Raw genomic sequence first — 8,427 nt, 5'->3', positions numbered from 1 at the left:
TACACCACCCTCCTTTCTCAGCCAGGCAGGCTAAGGGGTCTGCAAATTCCCCTCAGGGTCACTAGGAAGCATGTCCGGTGTCCTCCTGCTTCTCTTGGAGGCGTTTCCTGAACTTGTCCAGAATCGTCTCAGGCACCCCGGTATAAACTGTAGCATCAGTCACACTATCTCCACATACCAAGAGGGCCAACCCTGCCGCCAGCTGCCTTCTTTGGTGTTGGCAAAAAGGACAGATCACCCTGTTCCAGCCTGTGTTCACGTCTGTGTGGAGGAGGCTGAGGTGGGTGAACAAGAGGGAGAAGACGCTGCTATTTATCTGGTGGGGGTGTTTCGAGGTCAGGCTGGCGTGCCTGGGCGCCCAAAGCTGAAGATCCCGCAGATGAGCACGGTGGCTCCAGAACCCCAGACCCTCCAGCCTGGCAGCAATGTCTCACCCAGTGCAGGATAACAGCAAATATCTCTGTGGCATTCACTACATGCCACAACCATCATTTTATGTAATCTAGACAAAAATCCTTCAGGTAGGCGTTGTTATCCCCATTTTACAGATGACCAAACTGAGGTACAGAAAGTTTTCAAAACTTGCTGCAAATTACACAGCACTGAATGACGGGTTGTCTAGCTCCACAGTCCAAACTCATAGGTACTACATGAAAGCACCTTTTGTTAACTTTTTGCTACAAAATATCCAATTAGTTTCTGCAAAATGGATTCTAAGCTCATAAAGCCATGCAAAGTGTGTATGGAGAACAGGATTAAGAGTCAGAAGAACTGGGTTTGAATCTCGGCTCTCCAGCTGGGGAGGTCCATCTCCATGGGCACACACAGGTTCCTGGCCCTCCAAACCCAGGGGGTTTGCCCAGTGGCGTACCCTGGGGGGAGGTCAGGGAGTCCATCCTAGTCCTCCGGGTGGGGGCCTTGGACAGGCTGTGTCACTTGACTGAATGTTATTGCTCTCAAGGTCAGACCTCTCCTTGGTGACTCTCTTCTATCATTTGTGGTGCCCTCCCCTCTCTTCCCGCCGGTCCTGGGGGTGGTGACTGTCCCCTTGTGCAGGTCCTGGAGTCCTGTGCTGTCCCTGTGATTCCCTTACCTCCTCTTCTGTAAGCAGTCCCCCTTTGTAAATAACCCTCCTGGAATTTCCCTAATTTGCGGAAGCCATCTGTTTTCCCACGGGACCCTGACTGCTGTGACAGCATCGTGAATAATGGTGGAAACTGGAAGCACCTGAAACGTCGGAGAGCACGGGGAGAGAGTCCTGGTTAGGGGACCCTGCAAAGCGGCCTGGCAGGAGCTGATGCAGCCACGGGAAAGGATGTTTGGAAAAACCCAGTACAACTGGGCGGGGGGGGGGGGGGGGGGGGGGGGGGGGGGGGGGGGCGGGGACAGGGGGCTGGGGGATGCCTAGGGTAGGATGCTTGGGGAAGAACAAAAGACCAGAGACTAAACTGTGTTATGGCACGACCCCAGACAAGCTCCCTGGGGCAAGGATTGGGACCTCGAAGCCTCAAGTCTCGCACCAAGGACACAGTACAGGTCAGAAGTGAATGAATCAATGAATGAATGAATCAGTGAGCGTCCTGGCCCAGCACAGGCCTCTCTCCTTCCCTCACGGGCCCCAGCGGACCCCAGGAGGAGGGGAGAAAACGTTGTGGGCCTCAGAACAGGACCAGGGCTGTGTGTGTAGGCATGCAGACCCTCTCAAGGAGGGGGAGCCCCGCCCCCACGACGCCCCGCCGCCCTTGGCCGAGCCGGCGGCACCTGCTCGGCTCCTGCACGGTAGGTGCCCCGCTCCGTGGCTCCGGGCAAGTGGCGAGACCTCTCTGGGCTTCAGAGAACACCTGTTTCACGGGGTCCCCGCAGGGATGAACCGAGCCTGTGTTCTGAGCGCTGGTGTGTCCTCGGCATGCGGACCCCTCCCCCATAGGCCACAGCCCCCCAGGTGGGGACCCCGCAGCTTGGCACTCGCGGCGGCAACAGGCCTGTGTGGGAAGGAGAACCGGCGGGTCGGCTCCCGAGACCCCGCCCTGAGGTCCCAAACTCCTCGCGTGTGAAAGCCTGGCAGGAACGCCGTGTTCCATGGCCCGGGGCGGTAGAGGCTGGGTTTTCAGCTGTGTTTTCCTTGGTGGAGGCGGCCGCGGCGTACGCGCTCCGCCAGCATTATTAGGCGCCGCGGAGTATGCGCTCCACGGGCATCATTAGGCGCCGACTCCGTGCCGGGCGCTGGGATCCACGGGCTGATACAGCCCCGCGGGGCCGCGCACGGCCGAATAAAACGCGAAAAACAGATCGCTGAGTGTGTTCGTGCCAAGTTCTTCTTTTCTAACCTTGACGACATCAGTATTACTTAATGCCCCAGAGGAGGGAATGGAACCACGACTGGTTCACAGCCAACACTTGTGGAAACAGGTTTCCCGGGAACTGCGGTTTCCCGGAGCATGAGCCTCTGTCCCCACTGAACCCACCCCCTCACTGAGGGGGATGGGGGGGGCCACAGGAACTGTGGGGGTGGAGGGCTGCCGGCGGGGGGAGTGGGAGCAGTAGGAGTTGGCCTGGGGCGGGTGGAGATGGGGGGGACTGTCTGGCAGGCAGAAGGGGGGCCTGAGGCTGGGGAGCAGGAGGCCCAAGCCTCCAAGGGTTTAACTACCCACTGCCCTGCGCCCTGAGGGCTGTGGAGAGCCACTGAAGGGTCCCTCTGGGGCAGTAGCAGGTCTGATTGCCGCTTTAGAAACACCCTCTGGCCATAGGGAAGCTAAATTGGTGAGGTGAGGGTGGCTCTGGTTGGGGTGGGGCAGGAAGCAGTTAGGGGGTGATGGGCAGAGAGGGGGAGAGGCCCCAGCGATACCCAGTGTCTGGCTGGAGTGCTGGACCCATGGCAGGGTGGGGTGCTGGCTTAAGCTGGACCAAGGAAGGGGGATCCTGAAATGCAGCCCTCTCCAGGAATGGCATGGCAAAGCAGGACATCCACGCTGGACCTTCCAGAGCCTGCTTGCTGGGCATTCAGGGGGCTCTGTGACCAAGGCAGCCTGGTCTGCACCACAGCCCCCAGCACTGGGCAGAAGCCTGGGGGGCCGTCCTGGCTCCTTCCTTTATGTCCTCCCCAAGTCTCACCCTTCAAAGCACGTCTCAAATGGGACCCCTTCCCACATCCACCACCTCCACCTTAGTCTTCCTACCGGGCCTCTGTCCTCCACTCTTGCCACATACCAGCCAGCCTCCCCATGGTGGCCACTGGGCATTGGAAAACATAAATCAGATCTCTCTCCTTCCCTGGAAAATCACTAGAATAAAATCCATACCATGGCCCACAAACCCAAACCTGACCTCACCTCCTTCCGCTTTCCCCCAGTGCTGCCCATTGAGCCCTCCAGCACCGCCCCAGAGCCGCCATAAATTCTTCCAGCTCCTTCCCTTCTCACTGCTCTTCCTCCTCCTTTTCACTCTCCTCTCCAGGAGCCCCGAAAGGCTGCCTCCTCAGTATTCAGGTCCCAACTTAAATGTTACCTTCTCCTGGCAAAAGCAGCTGTTTGTGTCATGTTATCTGGCTTTATTGTTTTTTTAATACACTTACTTGTATTTGAAGTTATTTTATTTGCTGATGGTCTTGTTTATCATGTTCTGCCCAACCAGCATAGAAGGTCTGTGAGGACAAGGACCTTGTGTGTCACCAGTGTCTGGACCAGTGCCGGGCACATGAGAGAAACCCAACTGATGCTTGTTAACTGAATGAGCTCACTCTGGGAGAGACAGGTGTGTTACCAGCTCTAAGGTGTTAGGTTGTGACAAGTGACCCAGGACTCAGCAGTCTGGGAGAAGGAGGTAGAGATGAGTTCTCCTGGGGGATCTGGGAAACCTTGAGGAAGAGGAAGAATTTGAATTGTGACAAGCAAGAACAGGGTAGCACTTCTTGAGGAAGCTGACAGAGTGCTTTTGCAGGTGTAGGGAAGCCAATGAACTAGGACCCGGAGCGGGGAAGGGCCAGGGTCTGGGATGGCTGGGGTGCAAGATCTAGGTGGGGGGTGCTGGGGCATGGGAGATTAACTTGAAAAGGTAGATGAGGGCCGTGCTATGAAGGGTCTTGTTGTGGACTGAATTGTGTCCCCATAAGATTCATGTTAAAGTCTTAGCCCCTAGTACACCTCCGAATGTGACCGTGTGTGTGGAGATAGAGCCTATACAGAGGTAATGCAGGTCGAACAGAGGTCATCCAGGTGAGCCCTAATCCAGTGTGACTCGTGTCCTTATAAACAGAGAGGGACACCAGGGATACACACACAAAGGGAAAAGACCATGTGAAGACACAGGGAGAAGACAGCCGTCTGCGAGCCAGGGAGGGCAGCCTCAGGAGAAAGCAACCCTGCCAGCACCTTGATCTGGGACTTCCGGCCTCCAACTGTGAGAAAATAAATTTCTGTTGTTTAAGCCTCCCCATCTGTGATCTTTTGTTATGGCAGCCTTAGCAAACTAATACAGGTCTTAAGTTTTTAAAATTTTAATTTTAAATAGTAATATATTCACCTGGTTCAAAAATCAAATGCAAAAAGTAACAATGACCAGGTGATAAAGGTTAACATCAGCAGTGACACATCATGTGTCCTTGATATGTAATGATGGAAATGGCATTTTACCTCTGTGGTCTTCCTCCAAAAACCCCATAACCTCAGTCTAATCATGAGAAAAACATCAGATAAATCTCAAGTGAGGGACATTCTAAAAGACACCTGTCCAGTGCTCCCCAAAACCGTCGAGGTCATAAAAAACAAGCAAAGTTTGGGAAACTGGCACAGCTGAGAGGAGCCTAAGGCGACGTGATGACTAAATGCCATGTGTCCTGGATGGGATCCTGGGACAAAGGACATCAGGTAAAACTAAGGAAGTCTGAACAAAGCATAGACTTTAGTTTCTAACAATGAATCGACATTGGTTCATTGGTGGTAACAAATGTACCATACTAATGTGAGATGTTAACTGGGGAAACGGGGTAGGGGGGTGCGAGTAATATGAGAACTCTATATTATCTTTCAAATTTTTCTGTAAATCTAAAATTGTTCTAAAAACAAAGTTTATTTTTAAACAGTAATAGTGAAAAGTCTCACTCCCATTTCCATCCCTTATCTCTCCAGTTTCCATCCCCACCTAGTCATTGCTTTAGTACTGTCTACGGATCCTTCAAGAATTCCTTTATGCAAATATGAATCTATACTGATTTCCTCCCCAAATGGCCTTTATATTTGCTTTAAAAAGCATGTAGTCATTCTTTTTAAACATTTTATTTTTCCTTTTTCTCCCCAAAGCCCCCAGTACATAGTTGTGTATTTTTAGTTGTGGGTCCTTCTAGTTGTGGCATGTGGGATGCTGCCTCAGCGTGGCCTGATGAGCGGTGCCATGTCTGCGCCCAGGATCCAAACCAGTGAAACCCTGGGCTGCTGAAGCGGAGTGTGAACTTAACCACTCCGCCACGGGGCCCGGCCTCATTCATTTTTTTTTTTTTTTGAGGAAGATTAGCCCTGAGCTAACTACTGCCAGTCCTCCTCTTTTTGCTGAGGAAGACTGGCCCTGAGCTAACATCCATGCCCATCTTCCTCTACTTTATATGTGGGATGCCTACCATAGCATGGCTTGCCAAACAGTGCCATGTCCACACCCGGGATCCGAACCAGCGAACCGCAGGTCACTGAGAAGTGCAATGTGCGCACTTAACCACTGCGCCACCGGGCCGGTCCCCACATTCATTTTTAATATAAAATAGTTCAAACATACAAAGCAAAGAGGAAAATACAATGCACTCCATGTACCCATCACCCATATTCACCAATTATCAAGAGTTTGCCGCCTATGCTTCAGCTGTCCCTCCTTGCCTCGCTTGCTCTCCCTTTTGCTGAACTGTTTTAAAGCAAATTCCAGAGCCCTTACATATGCTAATGTGCATCTCTGAACCATCTGGACATCTTCCTACATCACTCTACAGTCCTTATCCCACCATGAATGGTGATTCTTGAAGGGCCGCTGGTGAACCTTGGTCTGGGTGCTGGGGAGACACAGAGGACTCTGCAGGGCAGGGGTGTGTATATGTGACCTAATTATGTGTGCATGTGGGATGGTTTGGGTGTGGAGGTTAGAGCAGGGAGGCCAATTCGGAACACCCTTGGTCTAGATGCCAGGTGAGGGGTCTGATGCTTGGCAGTTGCAGCAGGATGGAGAGGAGGAGGAAGATGAACTGGAGAGCCTCTGCGGGAGGCCGCTGGCCAGCCTGGTCTCAGATGGATGCCTGCCTGGAGGACAGAGGGGGCTGTGGTGTGAGGGTGGGGTAGCCTGCCATTGTCTGTGCCCACAGGTTCCTGCAGGGAATAGTGGACCCAATGGCTAAGGTTCCCCTTCTGGGGAATGGGCTCATTTTGACCACCTCACCCCAGGTGGCACTTCTCTGCAGTGCCCTGACAAAGCTTGTTCCTTGCCTGGCTTAGTGGGCCAGCACCCACCCCTTTATGACTTATGAATATTAGCATGTCAGAGCTGGAAGGCCCTCAGAGATCACAGAATCTAACCCTTTTCCAATTACAGATGGAGAAACTGAGACCCAGAGAAGGGGTGCAAATTGCCTAGGGCTACACAGGGAGTCTGAAGCAGGGCTGGAATTCGAACCCAGGAATATGATTTCCAGCTTAGGATCTCCCATTACTTAGAGCTTCCTCTTCTCTCCAAACCCTGCTCTCAGAAGAGACATGTCATTAGCCATTAATGCCCAGTGTGTTTAAGTTTAAAAATCCCTGGGTGATCCTTCTCCCAGGGACATTTGTACACTAAGCCTGCTTGCTAATAATAGCAAAACTACAGAAAACTACTATTTATGGCACAACTACCACAGTGCCACAAACTGTCCTAGAAGCTTTTCCCACATGTCTGAACCTCCCCAAATCCCATGAGGCAGGCGCTATCACTACTATAATCTCCCATTACAGAGATGGGCAAATTGAGATACAGAGAAATGTAGCTTGTCTAAGACCATACAGCAAGGGTGTGGCAGAGGCACTCTGTCTAACTGGAAAGTCTATGCTCTCAACCACGAACCCTCGTGGCCTCTGAAGAAGAGGGGTGGCTCTCCATGAAGAGGATGGTGGTTACTCCCCGCCCTCCTCCTCCCTCTTTGCCCCCCAGCCCCACCCAGCAGCCTTGAGCCTCTCAGAGGACCAGACAGGCTACAGAAGGACGCTGATCACCACCTGCTGCCATCTCCAAGGAGCTAGGCCCTTCCCAAAGCGGTTTATGGCCTTTGGTGTTTGGGGCCATAAACAGACCTCCGTGTTCTGGATGCTCGTGGAAGTTTCAGGGCTGCCTGTGGAGTACATCTCTCACAGTCTCACCTCTGTCAGGGTTCAAGTGAATGGCACAGTGTGGAGGGCACAGAAAGGATGCCTACCCGTTTGGCAGCCTTTACTAGGGTCTGCTCCGTGTCCTGCGCTGGGCTTTGGATACAAGGATGGTCCCGCACAGGTCTCTGTCACTCAGGTGCTCAGGCCAGAAGGAGGGGGGTGTCACGGGAGACAAGGAGACCGGACCCTAGAGATGAGGACTGTGCCCTGTCCTGAGACGTTCGAGCAGCGAAGCATGCTGGCACAGGTGGGCAAGGCGTTCTAGGCCAGTGGCACAGCCTGAGAAGGGCGAAGGCTCGCAAGCGGATACGTGCCCTGGAAAGCCGGCTGGCCAAGGGAGCAGGGCACCCAGAGCCGCAGAGACGCGGAATGGAGGGGCGATCGGCTGCCCAGGGCCGGAGACCCGGGCCGGTTCGTGGGTTCATCCTGAGCAATGAGAGGCCGGGTCACGAGGATGGTTTAGGGCGCACCCACTGCCCTCCGACCCGGCCCCTCTGCAGCAGCCTCGCGGCGCTCCAGGAGCCGGGGTCAGGCCGCGGTCAGACGCGGGCGCGCGCGCCGCCGCTGCGAATGCGCCCCACCCCCGGCGGCCTCCTGGAGCCCGGGTTCGAGTCTCGGCTGGCGTGAATCGGGGTGGCACCGGGCTGGCCCTTCCCTCTTTGGGCCTCCTTTTTCCCATGCACAAGGTCTCCGAGAGTCCGGGCTCTCGGTCTGGCGCGGCCATGAGCCCACAGGACGATCCACGGGGCGGGGCAGCTGCCGAGCGGCCGACCTTCCGCAGCGGCCCGCCCCTCCCCCACCCGCTGCGGGAGCGCGGACGCGCACGGGCGCGCTCGCACCTGGCCGCCGCCGAGAGGGAGGGATGGTGGGCGGGGCCTAAAAGCCACGCCCCCTGGACCCGCCCCCGCCCCTCGCCGGGCCAATCGGTGGGGACGGATGACTCCGTGGGGGGCGACGCGCTGGGGGCGGGGCCTGCGGGGGCTGAGGAGCGAGCCCACGGGCGGGCGGCGAGCGGCGGTCGGGCGGAGGCGGCGGCTGCGGCCGGTCCCGGGATAGC

General features: G+C 55.2%; 1 long non-coding RNA gene across 1 annotated transcript; it reads left to right on the top strand.

Moving 5' to 3' along the window:
• The first annotated feature begins 1,436 nt into the window (after positions 1 to 1,436).
• On the top strand, positions 1,437 to 4,417 carry LOC139045794 (uncharacterized). The gene is made up of 3 exons (XR_011504894.1): positions 1,437 to 1,779; positions 3,631 to 3,750; positions 4,252 to 4,417. It is a non-coding gene; the product is annotated as an uncharacterized lncRNA (long non-coding RNA).
• Positions 4,418 to 8,427: the final 4,010 nt, after the last annotated feature.

This window comes from Equus asinus, chromosome 7, assembly GCF_041296235.1.
Source record: "Equus asinus isolate D_3611 breed Donkey chromosome 7, EquAss-T2T_v2, whole genome shotgun sequence".
Classification (NCBI taxonomy): domain Eukaryota; kingdom Metazoa; phylum Chordata; class Mammalia; order Perissodactyla; family Equidae; genus Equus; species Equus asinus.
This window is presented reverse-complemented; position numbering and strand designations above follow the sequence as displayed.